Source organism: Lethenteron reissneri, unplaced genomic scaffold, assembly GCF_015708825.2.
Source record: "Lethenteron reissneri isolate LAM-NWPU_2019-01 unplaced genomic scaffold, ASM1570882v1 scaffold_115, whole genome shotgun sequence".
In the NCBI taxonomy this organism is placed as follows: Eukaryota; Metazoa; Chordata; class Hyperoartia; order Petromyzontiformes; family Petromyzontidae; genus Lethenteron; species Lethenteron reissneri.
The window spans coordinates 941,470-963,515 of NW_026890838.1; positions in this window are offsets into that span (position 1 = coordinate 941,470).

The window sequence follows — 22,046 nt, forward strand, 5'->3', positions numbered from 1 at the left end:
CTAAATTCTGAGACCTGATAGAATTACACTAAAACATAATCAGTAAAAGTTAAAGTGAGAATCATTGTATTATTACGATTGGTAATGCACCCTAGACAAGGAAGCTGAACCTAATTTGCATAAGTGCATACATGTACATAATTCCATAAATTTGCATAATACCAACACGTGGTAACTGCCCCTTAACAGGATAACAACCTATGGTGTTGGACCACCAGGCGAACTGCACTCATTACACGGTAACTGGCTACACTAGACCGGACCCCAGCTTGGGTCCCGGACCACGTGTTGGAGACTTTCTAGGACGTTGGACATAGAACGTCGATTTCAGGATGACAATAGCGCCGGTCCCTCTGGGGGACCCAGCTTATATGCTCTGCGGCATGGCCAGCTGCACCCTTGGCCACGCCTACCCTGCAGAGTCTTCGAGCAAGATCTCGACCACCCCTAGCCCCCACTTGGGGCCCCTGTGTAAACTTAACCAGTCACGTGTCTTCTGGGGTCAACCACAGTGCCACGGCCCAAAGTAACCCCATTCTCGTGGCCGGCACTCTCACACCCCCATCCTATAGGGTTCGGCGCTGCACACCACACGTGGTGCCATCCAGCGTTCACAGAGCCCCTCTAGGGCCGGTACTACACAGTGACATCTGTGATGTCACTACATCACCCCCCCCCCCTTCGTAGCACTCGGCCGTCCTGGCTGTCAACTCCCCCTTAAACAATGAACAATTGAACAAACCCTTAGCCTGCCTCAACAAATAAATATCCAAGCCAATCTATACAATATGTGCTCTATATACAATTATATAGTAACTAACGGGGAAAGGGGACGAAAGTACAGAATATGCAACAGGGTAATAGAGAGAAATCAAACAAAACGCAGTAACACGCAAACGCTCGGAACCCCCTCCATAGTAATAATAATAGTTCAATTTGTAACGTGCGCAAATTTGCAGACGTAGTGGCCGCAACTCAGAGGCACGGAGCCAAGCTCAGAGTTGCTCAAAAGCATGATTGTAGAGGTGAGTTTTTAAGTGTCTCTTGAAGGAGGCGATTGAGGTGATGCTGCGAATGTGCAGAGGGATATCGTTCCAGACTGTTGGGGCTGCCACCGAGAAGCGGCGCATAGACATGACCATCCTGGATCTTGGTATCAAGAGGAGGTCGTGAGTCGCGCTACGCAGGCATCTGCTGTGTGCTGAGCTGCAAGTTGTCAATAATGAAGAAAGGTACGGCGGGAAGGCGGATATGAAGGCATTGTGGCAGAGGCAGGCGGTCTTGTATGTGACCCTACTGGCGATGGGTAGCCAGTTGAGAGCATGGAGACAAGCTAGTGAGTCGAGACGGGGATGATTGTGGGCAATGACGACGCGTGCTAGGTTATTTTGTAGTCTTTGAAGTATCTTTAGGTTGCCAGCAGAGGTCCGAACTAGGACGGAGTTACAATAGTCAAGGCGAGACCCAACTATGCAACATGCCAATGTGTTGGCAATTTCAGTAGAGATGAGAGGACGTATGTGTCTTAAGAGCCTTCAGGTGAAAGTTACATGAGCTGATGATATGGTTGGTTTGACGGTCGAAGGATAAAGTTGAATCTAGGATGACACCGAGGTAGCTGAAGTGGTCGGTGAACTTGATGCTGTGACCGAAGATGTGTATGTGTGTGGGGAGTGCTGCTGAATTGAGACGTTGCTTGGTACCTAACATGATGGCCACTGACTTTTTCGGATTAAGGGCTAGGTTGTGTGCAGTGAACCATTGTTGCACGGCGGTGGTACATTCCGAGAGCCTCTCGAATCCAGATGCATTGCTAGAATCGATGGCGGTGAATAGAATCGTGTCATCCGCATATGAGTGATGCTTAACACCGAAGCTTGCAATGAGCCGGCCGATCGGGGAAGTGTAGGCTGTGAAGAGCAGGGGACCTAGAACAGAGCCCTGGGGAACCCCGCATAATGCTGTTGTTTTAGGCGATGTGGACATGCCCACCCTGACTGAAGATTGCCGGTCAGAAAGGTACGAAACTATCCACTTGAGTGCTGAGCCGCATATACCGAAGTCGGATTTCAGGAGGGAAGTAAGGAGCGAATGGTTGATGGTGTTGAAGGCTGACGAAATGTCCAGACTTACAAGTGCAACAGTTGAGCTGGAATCAATGATCGTTAAAATGTCATCGAGCACTCTAGTGAGTGCTGTTTCTGTGGAATAGTTTTGACGGTAAGCTGATTGGAAGCAGCAGTAGTTTGCGGAGGCGGTGATGTGTGGTTTTAGCTGGGCGAGGGCTAGTCGTTCAAGGAGTTTAGAGGTTCGAGAGGTTAGTGATGGGACGATAACTAGATGGGTCATCCGGATCTAGACTTGGTTTCTTTAACAAGGGAGAAACCAGGCCAGGTTTGAGGTTGGACGGAAAACACCCCGAAGAGAAGGAGGCATTTGCGATGTTCCTGATCATGATGGCGAGTTCTGGAGCACATTGCTTGAACAAGGAACCTGGGAGCACGTCGAGTGGAGATGACTTCAAATGAAGTGATTCAATTAAAGAGAAAACGTCTTTTTGCAGACACCGGCTTTAGCGTAATTAGAAGAGTGTCTGGGTTAGTGCTTACAATTTTAGGTACCATGAGCAGGGTACAATGGTGTGATGTGTCGGTAGACGTGCACGAGTTTGCGACGGTGATTAGCTTGTTGGTGAAGTAAGTATTAAAAGAGATGGCAAGTTTCAGTGAGGCAAGGGGATCGCTAAGGTGAGGGACCATGGTGCTACCAGGATGTAGAAGATCTTTGAGGGTTTTCCATAGAATGCGCGGTTTTCCAGTTGCTTTTTTGATGCGTTCCTCAATGTAGGAGGAACGTGAGACTAGGATCAGTTTGTTAGTTTTCCTGCAGGCGACTCTGTAAGCAAGTCGATCAGCAGGTAGACCACTGCGGGATGCGATACTTTCAAGGCGCTTCCTGGTTCGCTTAGCAATGATGGCATCTCTTGAGAGCCAGTGAGTGTCGTGAGAAGACTGCCTAGCGGTTCGTGATTTTAATGGAGCTAGTTTGTCCAGCGCCGCCCTCATGTCAGCTTCTAGTTGGAGAGCGCAGACAGTTGGATCCGATGATGGGGATAACATTGAAAGCGAATTTGCAAGGAGGTGACGCAAAGCAGAAAATTCGATACCCTTAAAATTACGCAAGTTGCGGGTGAATTTGAAGGTTATTGGCTTGGGAAATTGGAGGGAAAAAAGTACGAGGCGGTGGTCGGAGTAACCAATTTGGAAAACTCCCAGTGCAGTGATGCGTCGGTGCTGGTCATGTTCCAGAACCAGGTCGAGCATGCTCTCAACGTTTGTTGACGAAGCTCTGGTGGGGCCTGAGTTTGTGATGACCAGGTTATGGCAGGCCAAAGTTGACTCAAGGTGACTATCGATGGAGGCTGGGGTATTGCCGGGGCAATTAATGTCACCTGTAAGCACGAACCTGTGAGATAGGTTAGGAATCAGATAAAGGAATTCTGAAAGCTCATTTAAGAAGGTGTTGATGCTGCCATCTGGAGGGTGATAGATGTAAATGATGGAAAAGCACTCGTTAGTAGTAAGGGATACGGACTGGACCTCGAAGGTGGCGGGAGCCATTGGTAGATAGAGCTCGTTAATTTTCAAGTGAGCATTATCTCCCATACTCACCGTGTAACAACACCCACAAGCACAACAAAGGCCAGGTTCAGCCAATAACTGATACGGCCTGCCGAGTGCGACAACCAACCGACGATGTGGGAGTGTGCGTGGCCGGATCCCCAGGACTCAATCTCCCTGGAGGTCCCGGGGGAAACATGGAAATGTCCCGTAGAACCCGGCTCCTCACGAAGAGCAGTCGGCCGGGCAGACGGGCTGTCTTCTCCCGAATCCAGTTGAGACAGTGCAGACGGCTCGGGGGACATTAAACCCGCGGCACCTGAGGACGGGATCACACGACTTCACAGAGGACCAACCTCGGCGGGTACACACGTCAGCTCGCCGGACGCATCTGACACACGGCCCCTGTGGTGTGGAGATGGAACAAACTCACGCGGAGTGATGAAAGGCTTGAGGCGTGAGGGATGTAGAAACCAACTCGAATCACATCAACCAGCCCCTTCCAGGGTTTAAACAATTTGGGCGACGTACTCACCGGTACCTGTGGACAGTGCAACCAGGCTCTGTCTCATGGCACCCACTCATGTGCGGAAGTACGGGAACCCTTCAGCCGCTCAATTGCCAATTGGTGTGAATTGGAATTTACTCTGGAAGCCTCCCGTGCTTCGGAAAGCTTCTGACGGGTAAAGCGCACGGAGTCAGAATGTTTTTATTTAGCCTTGTTTGGAGCGGCTTGTAATTTGACATCAATCGGGGGGTAGTGTTCTCTCCTGTACATAAAAAAACGGTGAGTAGCCAGTGAATGCGTGAGGAGCCATCCTATATGCATCCAGGACTCCAGGAATATGCAAATCCCAATCTAGTTGGGACTCGCTGACCTGATGGCTCAACGTGGAGGTCAGAGTCCTGTGCAGCCGCTCAACCATGCCATCCGTCTGTGGGTGGTATGGTCATGTGCATACCTAACAAATCGCACACCTCGCACAGCAATTTCGGAAAAAAATGTTGCCCTGATCGGTCAAAAGACGTTCGGGAGCACCCTTGTCCATTACGCAGCAATTGAGGAATACCTCAATGATCGTCACCGTTGACTGGTTGGGGAGTGGCCAGGCCCCCGGCCATCATGACTCCCACTAGCAAATACTTATTCCCATGACGAGTAGTGGGATATGGACCAAGGATGTCCAGAGCAACCAGTTCATTTACGCGGGAGACCTGAATTGATTGCAACGGTAGACAACAGGGTTTTGATGGCGGTTTCAGCCACGCTCACTGTACACACCCTTTCAACAAATTAGCGACACCTTCCAACATGCCAGGCCAAAAGAAGTCCAACTTAAGTGTGGCCAACGTCTTATGCACACCCAGGTGCAACAATCGTTCGTGTACCGCCCAAATAACCTTACCCTGCTGGGCAGTGAGCACAACAATGTTATAATGGCACAACCCTCCGTCCCAATGCATGAGCAATCCGCCTCTGAGAATGACAGAGGCAACACCCCGTCGATCCACGCCCCCATCAGCCTCCCCGACACGGCGTCGTAATTTAAGCAGGGAAGCGTCCTCAGCCTGGAGGTGCCCCCATTTTTCATGGGTGCGCGAAAAACATGTGCACCCATCGCTCGTTGGTAATCGCGACAGGGCGTCCGCGTTCGTGTGTTGGGAGCCTTTGTGATAAGTAACATGAAAGGAATAGTCCTGGAGGACCTCCAACCAACGTGAAAGTTGGCCAGATGGCTGTTCAATATGCAGTGCGTACTATAGCGCTGCATGGTCAGAGCGCACCTCAAAGCGTCTACCATACAAATAGGGGCAATACTGTTGCACAAAAAACACAAGAGCTAACAGTTCCTGGCATGCAACACAGTACCGTTCAGCCGGAGACAGCACTCTGCTTCCATATGTGACAACACTCTCGATGCCATTGACAACTAGCGTCTGTATCAAGGACAAACGGCAAGGAAAATGGGGGTAGCGGAGGGGAGGGGCGTTCACCAAGCCATCCCGGACCGCAACAAATGCGGCCTTCTCCCCCCAATGGAATTTTTGACCCTTTTCCTTCAAGGCGTGTAGAGGTTTATCGATGGAAGCGAACCCGGCGACAAAACGGCGGTAATAGGACGCGAATATTATGAAACTGTGCACCTCCCCTACTGACACGGGGGTCGGCCAAGTAAGAACACACTGCTTTCGTCCGGGTCAGTCGCAATACCCGATTTACTTACTACGTGGCCAATATACCGAACCAATTTCTGGAGAAGGTGACACTTCTGAGGTTAAAATTTTAGGTTGGCCACACGTATTTTAAGAAAAACAGCACGTAACCGTTCAAGGTGTTCGTCAAACGTACGGCTGAAGACGATAACATCGTCGAGATATATCAGGCATGAGTCCCACTGGAAACCAGCTAGAACCAGTTCCATCAATCGCTGGAACGTAGCTGGCGCAGAATGAAGACCCATCGGAAGCCGATTGAATTTGAACAAGCCTTGTGGTGTAAGAAAGGCTGTTTTGGGCTTATAGGCATCGTCTAGTGGCAACTGCCAGAATCCGGATAGGAGGTCAAGAGTGGAAAAGAACTGTGCTCCTACTAGAACATTCAGGGAGTCATCCATCCGAGGTAGAGGGTACGCGTCAGCAACAGAGATCTTATTGAGCTTACGGAAGTCACAGAAGCGCAAGCTACCATCCTGCTTTTTAACAAGGACATTAGGGGCTCCCCACGGGCTGGTGGACAGTGAAATAATATCCGCGGCTAACATTTCGTCAACCGCCAGCCGTACGTGTTCTTTTTCTGTAGGGCTCAGCTGGTAGGGATTCTGCCGGATGCGAGCGGCGTCACCCGTATCGATGTGATGACTCAGAAGCGTAGTGCTGCCGATGTCAAATTTACTGAAAACATCCGAGAATTTGTGCAAAAGCGCCCTCAACTTCCCCCTCTGGACATTTTCCGAACAAAGCGCATCCATCTACCCCTCACCAGGACTTTTGTGTGGCCGCACATTGGACACTACCAACGATGCTTTCTGCACGAAGCGCTGGCGACGCATGAGCTAGCAAGGTACCCTCCTGAATGACCGAAGTTTTTAACCCTGCATTAAGAGCCTGAATGAAGGGTTCCTGATCATTGTATACCAAAGTCTAGGCCCCAACTAATGTTAACCCACGAATGGCTTTATTAGAGGGTCCCAAGAGAATTCCTCCTGCCATCGTCTCCTGGTCGAGCGGCTTCCACAATCGCAAGGCGACCAACATTTGTGTGCTCGGGGGAATCTTAACTGTTTTGTGTGCAAGTGCTTGCATGGTAGCGTTGGCTGTGCACAAGCGAGTGGGAGAAGGCAAAAATGCCATTTGATGGCCTGATGGTAATTCAAGGCACCCTTGGTCGATCAAATATTTCAGGGGCATCCTTCCCAAAAAGTGGTTCCCGAGCAAGCAATAGCAAGGGACGTCGATACAAGAGCTGGTCCCTTCAATTTAACATCCGCAATGCACACCCCCGCTGTTATTCTCCCAATGATGCCCAATGAGCCACCGTTTGCGGCGAAGCATAGAGCTTCGACAGGACATAAGGTACGACATTTACGAGGCAAGATGTTATAAATAAACTCTGAAATGATAGTCGCTGATGCACCAATTTCAACGAGCATCCTGATTTAAATCCTATCAACCCAATAACGGCGGACAAACCTGCGGTCGCGGCATCCACTCCATGGGCCAGCTCCGACAATTGACCCGGTCGGAGCGGCCGGTCGGCCCGATCAAAGTCCGAACCCTCTCGCACTGATGCACGACTGGAACGGAACCCAAACCAATGAGATAGGTGGCGTGGAATCAGGGGCCAAGTGTGTGGTGTGTCGCGACTCGCTTTCGGGTGTAGTAGTGGAGTGGAAGACGGTCGGGCAGATGATGGCGGTGGTCCAGGGGGGCGTTGTCGCGGCACGCGGCAGCCTGACAAGATGTGTCCCAGCAGGCCGCAGTTGTAGCACCTGAGGAGTCCGTTCCCAGGATGAGATGTCTTTCGCCATCGTTCTTCCACCCGTCGCACCATGCAATCCCCTCACGAGCCTCGGCCAACACATGGGGTAACTGCCCCTTAACATAACCTATGGTGGTGGACCACCAGGCTAACTGCACTAATTACACCATAACTAGCTACAACGGACCGGACCAGAGCTTGGGTCCAGGTCCACAGGTTGGTGACTCTGTATGACGTAGAACGTAGATTCTTCAGGATGAACAACAGCAGCCGGTCCCTCTCAGGAATCCAGCTTATATCCTCTGTGGCGTGGCTGGCTCTGCCCTTAGCCATGACCACCTTCTAGAATCCTCGAGCAGGATCTCGACCCTGACACGTGACCCGCCCTAGCCCCACTTGGGGGCTCTGTGTAGACTTAACCGGCCACGTGTCCTCTGGGGTCAATGAGAGTGCCACGGCCTATAGTAACCCCATTTCTGTGGTCGGCACTCTCACCCCCTATCCTCTAGGGGTTGGCACTGCACGCAGAGCGTGATGCCATCTAGCACTGTCAGTCAGCGCTCACCGAGCCCCTCTCGGACCGGTACTGCACCCACATATGCGTGGTGTCCGCGATGTCAAAACATCACACGCTGTGCCTCTCTAGGGCCGGTATTACACAGTGACATCCACGATGTCACTACACTACATTTGGTGTCAGAAGTGCTGAAAATCCTTCGCCGTCATGTCCAAGGCAGCGGTAAATTGCAGAAAACCATCTGTTGCATCTTCCGACGACGCTGAGCAAGACGTCGTTCTTCCGACAGCTCCGGTGCCGGGGCCCTGATCATCTGTTCCGACGACGCGCTGCCATCTGCCCAAAAGTGCGTGATGGCCCCAGCCCAGCCACCTCCGCAAAGCTGGCTGGACATCGCCGGTCACCTTGGAAAATTGCTTGAGCCGCCGCTCATCTCTTCGAGCGAATGACAGCTGCAACATCCGCGGGACATCAAGACGCAATTCCCGCTGCTGTCGCGGCCGAGGTGATGGGCGCTGGACCTTCCCGCCATTTCTGTGGCCGCAGCCACGCTCTGCTCATCCGCCGTTTCGAGTGATCCGCCCGCACTGCAGCAGCCAGCCGCCATCTCCTCCCCGCAGCAGCTGCCGACATCTAAGGTTGAAGCCACCTTATCACTCTTGCTGGGCACTTCCAAGTCTCGGCGACTGCCACTGGTTCACCAGTTCACCGCTGCAGGAGGAGATTGGATGGCTTTTCGTCATCGATTCGAGGCTGCCTCACCTCTGTGGGATGGACATCCCATGAGGCGCTCCAAGCTCTTCCCACGTCCCTCGATGACGACTCTTTGGCCGCTTTTTTGGCCATCCCCGAGTCGGATAGAGCGACCCTCGAGCGCGCCTGCGCCGAGATTGCCGTTGTTTTTTATCCACTGTCTAATGTTCAAAGAAGATTCATGCCGAGGCGACGGGGAGAAAACGAGACGCTGCTGGCTTATCGCAGTGTACTTCTTGCCTTGGGGCACGCAGCCTACCCTCGCATAGACAGGGTTGCCCTGGATTCCCTCGCCGTGGAGCAGCTTCTCTCCTTGGCTCATGAGTTGGTGGTTGCCTTCTCGGTGTCGGAGGAAGATGACCTGACCTCTCTGAGGGTGGTCCGCAGCATCCAAGCACACCTCAACCTCAAGGACTGGCCGGCGGTAGTGGCCAGCGTAACGGAGCCGGCCGTGGATGAACGAGCGTATGCCTCCTTCGCCCGGGGGCCAGAGGGAAGGAGCGCTGGGCTACGTCCACCGTCACTGGAGTGGTGCTCCAAACTTTGCCAGCCGGACCTGCTATAGGTGCGGCCAGCCGGGCCACATCGCCGTCGACTGCCACTATGGGACCGGCAGTTTCTCGTCGTCTCCATCATCCTCTGGCTTCAACACCTCTTCCCGCAGTGCACAGGCGAGTCCGGACGCATCAAACACACTGCTGCTTTGTCCCATTACTCATTTAGCTTAGGTCGGGTGTGGATTCATCCTGTAAAAACTCATCCCGTCACATCTCAATTACAGAGTGCAGGATGTCTTTGAAAATTCTCGCCGACCAGGGGTGCATTGAAATGCCATCGGGACAGCGATTTCTGTTTCTGAACTCCCCCAGCCGGGAGCCATCGCAGAACGCTGTCATTCAAGCGATAGCTAGCCAAACTGTTAAAGTTCCTCCGTGTGCCCAGATGCTCGTTCCGCTGTGATTGCACAAGGAATTGCCATTCATAGGCTCTGAGGACGGTATCCTGCTAACCCTTACAAACGCCATGGCGCGATCCCCTTTCCTGGTGGGGGCTATGACTATTGTATCCGCCGAGTGGGTGCCGTTCCTACAAGTGCTTAATACGGGGCATGCACCGGTTGTGATTCAGGCGGGCACTGTCCTGGTGCACGCCACAGCCACCCAGTGTTTTGACAATACGGAGTCAGCTCCCAATATTTTCAATGCGGGAAGCATTGAACGTATTAACGAGCCAGACTCCGCATGGTTGGAAACTCTATGCTCCGAGAACCCTGGATTGACAGAGGTTCAGCAAGCTCAGCTGCGCCGGCTCTTACACGATTTTTCCTATTTTTTTAGCGCCAGCAAATTTGATATCGGTCGCACTCCTCTTCTGCAGCATCATATCGACACGGGCAGACAGCCCCGCGGAGAAGGAACAGGTACGCCTGGCTGTGGATGAGATGCTGGCAGCTGATATTATTTCCTCGTCCAACAGCCCGTGGGGGGCACCCATACTCCTAGTGAAAAAACGCGATGGTAACTAGCGATTTTGCGTTGATTTCCGCAAATTAAATAAGATATCGGTGGCAGATACATATCCCCTCCCTCATATGGACGACTCCTTAGATGCGTGAGCAGGCGCGCAATTTTTTTCAACCCTCGATTTGCTGCCCGGGTTTTGGCAATTGCCCCTCGATGATGAATCTATACCAAAAAAAGCTTTTCGCACACCCCAGGGGCTCGACCAAGCGGTTGGTCCTAGCAGGATTTCAATGGGATTCTTGCCTAATTTATTTGGACGTCATCGGTTTTAGCTGTATCTTTGACGAACATCTGCAGCAGTTGCGTTCGGTCTTTGAGAGACTGAACGCATCCGTGCGGCTAAAATGTAATTTACTTCAGACATTGGTGAAATATTTGGGCCATATTGTCAGTTTTATATATAGGCCTTTTCCCAAAAGTTATATTAAGAATGATGCTGCCTATTTTTTTGTAATAATCGATCGGGGTGAGCATGGGGCATGAAAGGGTGAGGCACACCCCCACCCCTCACACCCCAGCCGCCTTGCTACATTATAGCAACTGGAGGGAGAAGGTCATGAATAGCCATTAAATAATAAACCCCGGGGCAAATGGAGGTTAATGACAATCTGGGAAATCTCCAGATTGTCAAAGGACCAAATGACACGACCACGGACGTTTTGGACAGTTTCACAAACAAATCTCAAAACTTGCTGGCACGGGAGGAACAGCCTGGTATAAAATCGAAATTTGCTGACACGGTCGTTGCACCACCCCATTCAGATCTCCACGGATGCAGAGCAGGGGTAATCGGACATTACAACTGTTTTTTTTACAACGGTAAGGTTAGAAACTTAGCGACAAGAATACATCGACATTATAGGCTGCCAGTACACTCTCAGATTAAGATCCAGACTGTAGTCTACATTAGTGGCTTTTATTATTACTTTATTTACTCTTATTCTCTGCATATATTTTTTTATTGTATCTTTCTATCTAAGTGACTTTACTGAAATAACCAAAGAACATGAATTCCGGCAGTCACGAAAGCTGAAGTAAAAACTTAGTTACATCTCCAACCTCAGGATATCAAAATATAACTCTAGAATAAAAAGCATGGATCCCTAGATACAGGCGGGGAAAAAAGGTTAATAAAACCCTCGGCATACCTGTGGTAATAACTATGGTAGATCACAAATCTTGGTTAAACATAAACCAAATAATAATTATGAAGTATTAGACCGAGGGTCATCCAGAAGAAATACAACGCGAAACAGGTCAATCACACACAACCAAGATAATGTTTTCCCAATGTTGTATATGTTGGTTATGAAAATTTGTTATGTTGTATGCGTGCGTGGGTGAAATTATTATGTTGTATATGTGGGTTATGAATATTCAGTGGAAATAATAATAATTAAATGAAATTTGGCCAAATGTGTAATTACCCGGAAATATGTTAATTTATGTAATTACGCACATTTTAATTATGCCAATTCGAGAGGTAATCGTATTAATTATGCGAGTGGGTGTAATTATGATAATGCAAGTCGTTATGATAACCAGACCCCGGTTCACCCCGTTATCGCTTTAACGTTTACTGAGTATGTATTAGTGTGTTTATTAAGGTCACCAAGTTCAAATCTCAACGCAGAAGCAGATCTTATGCATAGATTTCAGGAAAGAATCACACAACCACTTCTGTATTGATCAATTTATTACTAATTCAACCTTAACTATGATATAGTATGCGAACTCTCAATCCCGGAACGTCAATACGGCATCAATACAGTATCATCAACGATTGTCGGATTTCACTTCGACAACTGCACATGGATCCCGCCTAACGCGATGGTTGTTAGTGAGAGAGAGAGTCGTTAAAACGTGCAAATACTATGCTAAGAAAACCTTAACGTTAATAAATGATTATACTCAATATTGTTCACGCAGTACCGCACTCCTTATTGATCATACGCAACCCTTATCACGTTGTTAACACCTTGGGTCACGGAACAGTTGAATATTCTGTAGAGGATACGAGTACGTGCGGCGATTATGACTGAAAGATACTTGAAAGATTATACGGCGATAAAAAAAAAACACAATCAAAAACAGTTATTATTCTTAAAGGCACCAATCTCAACAGATACATCGGCAGGTTATCTCAGAACGGCTCGGAGTAAGGGCCTGCGACGGTGCTCCTTTTCCGAAGATCGTTATCTTATACCAAGTTTACTAATTGGGGACCAGATCACCTGATAAGGATCCGGTGGGCCACCACTCCCCACGTGAGCGTGGCTCGGCGGAAGGAGGTGCCAAGAATCAGTTCGTATTGATGGATCTGTTGGGAATTTATGCGATTAAGAGTACAGCCCACTAAATATTAAAGATAAAAATTAAGAATACTCTTATACGACGGAGGCCACCACTCGGTCTCGTTGTGATGCCTTCCCAGCCACGGATGACTTATGGGTTCGAGTGTGTTTGAGTGGTAAGAGTTGTCTTGAATAGTCAGTGTTCGGAGTCGATTCTTTATGTCAAACAGACGCCTGGTGGTCGTGTGGTGAGGGGGCGGTGCGCGTCATACGTATCAGGCGCTCTCCTGTCACCGTGGTGAATTGGCTCGGATGGCTGTTGATACGCTGTCGCAGTTCGGAACCCGGTCGGTAGGTGGCGCCCACAACTCGCTCGTAGCGTGCAGCGTTGGATCGTCGCCAAGTCGCGACGCTCACCACCGGCGGCAGCGGAGATCTCCGGCGGCAGCAGAGATTGACGAGCTGAAGATGAGTCGAGCCGACCCGCTGGTCGCAGCTCGCTCCTGAGTCGACCCTCCCGGTCGAGCTCGCTCCTGGGTCGACCCGCTGGTCGCCCTCGCTCCTGAGTCGACTCTCTGGTCGCACTCCTGAGTGGACCCGCTCTGTCGCACTCGTTCCTGAGTCGACTCTCTGGTCGCACTCCTGAGTGGACCCACTGGTCGCACTCGTTCCTGAGTCGACCCTCCCGGTCGAGCTTCTGAGTGGACCCTCCCGTCGCACTGGTTTCCAATGTTCAGGATCCGTTCCTTTATGCTGAAAAATCCCCCTGGATCCCGCCCACAAGGCGGGACTTCCGATTTTTGCTGTGTCAGGATCTGTCCGTAGGCAGGTGTGTCCATGTGTGTGTCCGTATGTCCTTGTGTGCATCACTGACGGTATATTCCGTTGTCAACTCCCTCCATAAAACCCACGAGCAAACAACCAGATGTTACAAATTGTCTCGAAGTCGTCTCTCTGTCTGGGTGCAATTTATCTCTTGTCTGGCCTTCTTCATGAACCCAAAACACAGACGTTACAAATCGTCTCATAGGCGTCTTTGTTCGTGTTGCACAACCTGGAGGGGGGCAACACTCTCTCCGACCCGGCGCACAAAGAAATGGTTAAAAGTTTTAAGTTAACATTTGTCCCTTACTATTTCACAGTTATGATTCTGTATGTAACCTAAGGTCTGTCGTTTCCCATCGTGGTGCTTGACTCAAGTGTAGGTTTCCCCGAGCGTATACACACTCCTATCCCGCGCTGCGGGGATACAAAGACGGCCGGGATCTCCCTTTCTCTCCGACCCTGGGTTTAACATCGTTTTTTTTTATTATGTATTATATTCGACCTGGTTGTGATTCATCCCGTTATCCTGGCTTTTCATAAGTTTTACTTTGTCTTTTCATGCATATACTTATTACTATTAATTTATTCCCGATATCTTAGGTTAAGGGGTAAGTTTCTTGATCCTAGGAATTCGTATTCCTTGGTGCCTGGATGGTTATATAAGCGGAATATAGTTTACGGTGAATAGCGTTAACATTGATGTTATGTGCGATATTATGTATTGTGATGTCTTTAACTTAACTTGTTTGTCAGGGCTTTACTGACACGAAGTTGCATTCCATAGCCCGCAGTCTTTGCCCCACCCTATCTCTGCTCGCCGTTGTTGTTGCCTGCCGTTAATTCAAGGCCTCATTAATTTCCGTCACCCCTGAGTAGGTGAGGGCGGTTGAACCTTGGAGTCAGTTCTGGTTTTTGTCTGCCTGCTTCTTCTTGTGTCCCCTGACCCCGGGAGTTATTATTCTACTTTATGGCCTGTCGAAGCCCCACTCGCTGTTGCTGGGCTGGTGTTGTTCCCGGCTTTTGCTTACGTTTGCAGTTCGCCGTGCTCTTGATTTCCTTCCCTCTTCAACCTTATATTGACTATTCGCTCCTGTCTGGGTGCGATTCAATTTTGACTTAGGAAGGTTCTGATTGTCATATGCTTCGGGTCGAATTGTATAGAAAGTATTGAAGTATGGAAATAACATTTCATATTGACTTAATAATGGTGATGGTTCAGTAGGCGTAACTTGTGGCCTGGTTTAATTGGAGTGGGTGTGAATATCGATAACTTTAGCCTACCCTGTTGTTAAATTCCGACTTTAACGTTACTTTAATAGCAATACAGAATAATTGAGCTTTTTGTCTTAACTAGGCGAATGCGAACTTCTGGTGACCCCCGCAGCCGTGTTGTTCAGCTGGGTCTTGTGCCTTGAGAGATATACAACCCTCTTTTAAATCACCTCTCCCCCTGTCCACCTTCTGCTCTGGGAGTGTTTATTCTTGATTCCAGGTCCAAGGCCCCCTCACATCCAGACGCGCAGGGTTGTTTACATCAGCTCCCCCCCTGTGCACGTGTTCTAACTAGCTCGGAATTCCTGAACACACAATCAGTGATGATTCCTGGCTTTCTGTGGTTGTGATTTAGACAAAGGCGCCTCTGTTTCTTCCATTGCCTTTGAGTCGACACTGCCCTATTATTTGCCCATGTGCTGAGGTCATAGAATTCGTTTTGACTTCAGTAATATTAACATTCAGTATTGGATTAGCAAATGGGCAATGGTTCATTGATGTAGCTCGCAGCCTGGTCTCCAATTTGAGCGAGCGCGAGGATCGATAATTTAGCCTACTCTGTTGTTGAATTTCGAATTTTGACGTTACTTTAAAACCATGCAGGATGATTGGGCTTTTGCCTTAACTATGTCTGGCTGACACTCCCACTGTCTCTGCCGCCTGCACGGGTGACATGTGCCCGTTCATCAGGCCTTATCTTCCCTTGAAGCAACGTTGTAAATTCTGCCATCCTAGCCCTCCTCCGGTTCATTACTTAACAACACCTGGTGTTTTGCAGTTTGCTGCGCTTGGTGTGTTTCACTCATTAAAAAAACAAGTAAAAAGATAATATATAAAAATCATCAAATATTATTAATCTCAATTATGGAAGAAGGGTTAGTATACAACATTCCGCCCTTTTAAAAATGACCAGTGGTCAAATGGCCACGGGTTATTTTTAAAAAAAATGTATACCCTTCTTCCATCATGAACCATCGATTGTCCTCAAGTTTTGCTGCTATTCCTTACAACGCGCGCGTACGTGTCACAACTTAACATGGTTATTTTGAATTGAGCAAAGAAAATTAAACAAGCGTTAAACATCGATATTGCGTTACATCGGTTCTGATACATCATGACTCCGACGAATATTCATTTTTGTTTTTGTTAAATCCTGGGAAACGCTAGGTAGCGGTTTCGAACGCATTTATGCGTTACTTTCCTCATGTTGCCTCGTTCACCACTTATCACTTCGATAATTCGATCACGGTTTTCGGGGTTCGTTTTTGTAGTTTCTTCTCTCACTCTCTGTGTCGTGGGAGTGTGTGGTGAAAAATTGTGCTGCACATAACCAGAATTCGCGCACCCGACCCACTTTGACCCTTGGTTCGAGGCATTCGCTCTCTCTGCGATTACATGCACATTTGCCGAGTCCGTGTGTCGATTTAATTCTGTCCCTCGTAATGTTGCCCTCTTTGTTTTTACTAGTGTGTTGGATTTCAACACCATTCCCGATACGTCATGGACATTCGTCTCCATTTTAGCACTCCGATCCACATAATTTTTGGTTTCCCTTGGATATTTTCCATTCAAAGGCTCATGCCTGCGCTCCTCAGGGCGTGTCCCTGCTGTCTGTTTTTGTACTGTCCGATCACGCTTCAATGCAACCCTGTCCTTGTATTCGATCCGCGCGTCATTTACGGGAGCACTGTCCACGTTTTTGCCCGCCCTGTCACTTGCAGCCTGCCTGTATTTCACATTGAGCGCCGGGTTTAACACCTCGGCGGGTGTGGCGCGTATGGGCTGCCCGCTCTCAATCACTGTGGATGGTTCATCACGTATTTGGACCGTATTCTGTGTTATTCCTCTATTCCCTCCTGGTATAGCCGGTGGAGGAATTGGTCGGAATTGTATCGATTGTGTTTGACCTCCCATCCTGCGATTCTCGTGAATGTTCGCATCCATACCTCCGCGGTATGTGTAACACCTTCCCGCTAGGTGGTTATCTTCCCATCTCTGTGCGTAATTTGAACCTTGCGTGTGTCGTGGGATGGGGTGTTGATATGGTTCTGTTCTGAACCTCCCCCTCCTACGATTCTCCTGCACCCTTGGCCCAGTGTTTTTCCCATTTGGGTGCCAAATTTTTCCTGGATTGTTACTTCGCCATCCCTGTGGGTAATCTTGACCTTGCGCATGTCGGGGCATGGGGTGTTGGTATGGTTCTATTCTGAACCTCCCCCTCCTGCGATTCTCCTGAATGTTCGGCTTTGTGCCGCTCTCATTCTCGTGCCAACCTCTCTCTGGGTTATTTTGCCATGTGTGCGTGCGTTTCTGCTGCTCTCTGCATGGTGGGACTGCTCGGTGATTTTTATTCCTCTCTGAGAGGCTGGGTTCCTCATCCCTCTCCCTGTGTTCTGGATCCGAATTATGATTCTTAGCTCTGTATAACCATGCCATGTACGCCTTGCTCTCTATGCGGCGTAAGGATGCGGTTTCTGGATTCAAAACCATTCTCACCCTTTCTGTAATCTCTGGGCTCAAGGATTCAAAAAACATTATTTTGAACATTTTATCCCCTTCGTGGTATTGATTCACATCGCCTGCGTAATACGCTCTTTTAAATTGGACGAGGTAGTCACGTGGATCTTGGTCCATGCCCTGGGTCATCGATTTTACAGCATAAAACCCCTCAGTGAGTGTCGAATATTCTCCAAACTTCCGAATCACTGCCAGGCTCAATTGTTTAAAATCATTTCTAACCTTGTGTGGTAGTGACTTTACCCATGGAATAGATTCTTTATGTAAGGTCCGTTTCAACAAACTCGCTTTTTCATCCCGTCTCCTCAGCCCTCTAATCATTGCCTCCTCTTCCACTGTCGCGATATGTGTGTGGATATCCATAGTCTTATTGTGGGGGTCAAAATCGGGAATTCTGACTAGAGCCTTGTCCATCAACTTAAGGGTTTTACTGGTGAACAGGTATTCCGAAAGTTGATTGCTGACAGCGTCATCATCAAACAAGTTATCATCAGGCAATCTGTCACTTTGGTCTGTGCTGTGTCTCTTGTGTTTAAGTGGTGTGCATTTTCTGTGTGCGCGCCCAGGGCCGTGTCGCTCGTGTTGCCATTTCCCTTCAGTTTTTGCCTCTGCCCTTAGTGTACCATGTCCTGGCGATTTTACTTTAACTTTTGTGCGATCAATCCCTGGACTCTGTCCACGTACCCAAGAGAGTGATTTGATGTTACTTCCATATTTATTTTGTGGCTCAACGTCTGTGAGTTTCGCTGGTGTCGCGAGCTTTGACTTCTCCTCCCTCTCGAGGGCGTCTGCTGCTTCAATTTGTTGTTCTATTTGTTCTTCTATTGTAAGGACTCTTCCCTCTTGGTTTGGATCTAGGGCCTTCGTGGTTTCGGGCGGCTCAATTGAAAGTTCCTTTTGCGTTACTATCGGTTGAGTTGCCTTGGCTTCATCCGAGGGTAATACGCTCTTGCCCTTGGGTTCTCCTTCATCAGTTTGCAGTTCGTCGGTTTGGCCTCCAGGGGGCGGTATATACTCCATGAGGGGACGGTCTTTCGGTGATACTGACTCTAAGTCGGCTTCCTTTCGGACTTCTCTCAGTCTGTTAGTCATTAGCTGAGTGATTCGAATTCCTGCGGGGAGCTTGTCTTCGTTCCTGATTGTCGTTGATAGGTCGTCGAGCTCTTGTGTTATCACTTGGATTCCCGTGGAGTCTCTCATAACGTCTTCATCTTCTGAGTCCCTTTGTTTCTCCGGCATTGACTGTGCCCAAATTTGTCGGGATTCAAGGTTCACAATGGGTTTCAGGCGATTCAGTAGTTCGATCCCAAAAATCAGTTCTTTACCTGGGTATTGTACGACATATAGGGGATGGTTCATGTTGATTTTGTTGAACGTCAACTTCGTCATAACTTTGCCCAAAGGTCGCATGTGGGTCCCTTCACATCCTGAGTAGGTAAGTTTACTTGGCATCATTTGTAGTGTTTCATTCTTCCTCTGGAGGGCAGTCTGGAGTTCGTCAAATAATTCTCTGGATATCATGGATATTTCTGCTCCAGTATCACAAAGGCCCTGGCTGGTCAGGGTGTCTTGCAGTATTACTTCCACGTGGACTCGTCCGACTGGTCCTACGGGAATCAATTCCCCCAGATGGTACCCTTTTCCCTCTGGTACCACTTCGGTGATTGCTTCGAGGCTTCTTGTCTTCTCTACGTTCACTTGGGCTACCTTTGCTCTGGGTGTGTCCTCCTCCTGTGTGGGTATAGTTGGTATTCTTCCCTTCGCTACTTGCATGGAAGTCTTCATACTCCCTAGGAGCTCTTTTTCCATCCTAATGTGGTGAGCATATCGATTCCTGTTAGCTAACGGTGGTCTATGCTCTATTGCTGGTGGAGGCGGCAGTAGGGGACGATATGGTGACTGGTTTGGTGGGTGTCGGCCTCCGCGGTGTAGGTATGGCCCGTCACTCTCTCCTCCTCCTCCATAATTCCAGCCTCCGCCCTCTTCTGCATTCCATGGTGGTGGCGGCTGTGGGTGCCATGTTCCTCTGGCCTCGTTCCTCCTCTCACGTGGAACGTTATTCAGCGTGTTGTGGACGGGTGTTGATTCTATTGGGTTAGGCGCCCTCTCCTGGGGGAATTCATGTTCACCCCGTGTGGCGCTAATATTATTCCTTGGAGATTCGCTTCCCTCCAGATCGAGGCATTCTTTATCTCTGGTGACGATGTGGGTTTTGGCTATGCCAGTGGTTTTCCGTCCGTTCACCCAGGCCGTGTGGGCCTTGCTTTCAATCTGGCGTAGGGAGGCAGTCTCGGGGTCCAACATCATTCCTACTATTCTCACTATTTCAGGTCTCAATGATTGGAAGAACATCACTTTTAAGACTGTCTTATCTCCCTGGGCATTGTCCACGTCCCCTGCGTAATATGCTTTCTTAAGGCGCAGGAGATAATCTCGTGGGTCTTCGTCTACACGCTGGGTCATCAACTTTGCCGCGTTCAATCCCTCGGATAGTGTGGAGTATTCCCCAAATCTCTTAACTACTGCTCGGCTCAATTGTTTAAAGTCACTCTTCACCCTATTTGGCAGGGAGGCTACCCATGGTCTGGCGGGTTCATGTAGGCTCCTTGATAATAAACATGCCTTTTCTGCTGATTTACCCAGACCCCGGATCTTAGCCTCCTGTTCTACTGTAGTTATGTGAGTGTGGATATCCCTGTTTTTGTTATGTGGATCGAAATAGGGAATTCTCACGAGTGCTTTGTCCATTAGTTTTAGTGTCTTACTGTTAAAAGTGTGTTGTTCGTCATCAGTGGTGTCGGTTCCTGAGGAGTGCTCCCTTGAGCTACCCTTGTCTCCACTATCACTGTTGTCATGTGTCCCGTGTCTGTGTCGTGATCTCCCTCTGTCCGAGGATTCGTATCTGTCCCGTTGCTTGTGTCTCTTGTTTTCCTTATGTGGGTCTTGTGATTCGTGCTTGTGGGTTGGTGTGCGTGATCTCCTTGAGCGGTGTCTATGTGGTGAGTGTTTTTGTCCTCGACCTTCATGCTGCCTACTACGTGTGTGGTGCCTGCTAGGTGAGGTGTTGAATTTATGTTTGTCTCGTGCTTCATGGTTATCGGGATTCCTGTCTCTGGGAATTTTTGTGCGGGTGGTTTTGCGTGGGTGATTTTTACATGTCATGCGTCCCTCTGGTGAGCTCTCTCTGGTACCCATGTCGTGTTGGTCATTGTCAGAGGAGTCAGTGTTAGATGAGCCGTCACCATCACGGTGGCTCTGCTTAACATAACTTTTGTAGTGCCTTTTGCACCTGTTACGTGGGTCAACTTGGCTCGGTGATTTCTGCTTATCCCATGGCTCATGCTTGTGTGATGTGCGTCTCTCTGGTGAGCTCCTGTTATCCGTGTCGTGTTGGTCATTGTCAGAGAAGTCAGTGTCAGATGAGCCGTCACCATCACGATGGCTCTGCTTAACATAACTTTTGTAGTGCCTTTTGCACCTGTTACGTGGGTCAACTTGGCTCGGTGATTTCTGCTTATCCCATGGCTCATGCTTGTGTGATGTGCGTCTCTCTGGTGAGCTCTTGTTACGTGTGTCGTGTTGGTCGTGTTTGTGCGAGGTGCGTTTCTCTGGTGAGCTGTCTCTGTCATCTGCATCATGTCGGTCATACTTGCGTAGCGTGCGTCTGCCTGGTGTTCTGTTTATGTCATGTTTCCCGTCTTGCACCAGCTCCGCCCTTTCCCGCTCTATCATTACAGTGTATCCTGATGACTTAGGGTTAATTATTTGTCTCTCTCTAACGTTGGGGTGGTCGGCCTCATGTTTTCCCGTTTGTATTATTATTTCCTCTTCTCTCTCCTCGATTTGCGAGGGTGTTACTTTATCAAAATTGCTTTGCATAGTAGCCACACTCATTGTGGGATCTGGCCCTGGGCTACGTCCCCGTGGCTCGGAGTGTGGTAAATTGTTACTCCCGTATGTGTTCTGTGTATCAACGTCTGGGTGTTTCACTGGTGCATTTAGTGCGGATTCTTTCTCTCTCACGAGGGCGTGCAGACGCTCTACCTGCACCATTAAGGACAGTTTCTCTTGTCTCTCCCTTTCAAATTTTTCCTCATTCCATAATCTTTCTCTGTCTGTCTGTGCGAGGAGATACGAGTCTACCCTCGCTATTTCTGCAATTTTTACGTCACGTTTGGCTTTGCCACATTTCATCACGTCCTTAAGTAGTTTCCTTCTATGGGCCTTAACATCTTCTGTATGGCTCCCCTCCCATATATCTCTCTGCTCCGTCTGCTGGCTAGCAGTCCGTCCAGTACGTTTTAACACAAATTCCCGATATTGTTTTTCCATAGATTCCATCTCCTCCTCAGAGGTCCACTCTGTATCAGTGTTATGCGTTGGTGTGTCAAACTCAGAATGTTGTGGATCCTGTGCCATCTCTATTATGTAGTGTGGTTAATAGACTTAAGAGTGTATCTTAATTCTAACATCTCATGTGCGTCGTGAGTTACTCTAGAATTCCCTTTCAGAGCACATATAAACAATTGTATCACAGGATGCGTCAGTTTAACTCGAGCAAATAATCTCAGCCCAGCTGTCTTTTTTATACTCTGCTACTCTGGTACCTCCCTTCAGAGCGCGTTTTGTTTGTATACCCCCGTTTACAATCACAAGGCAACGTTAGTTCACAACACTTTGATTAACACATCAGTGATTCGTTCCTGAATTCATGCATAACTGTCTGCGAGAGATCCCGGAAGACGA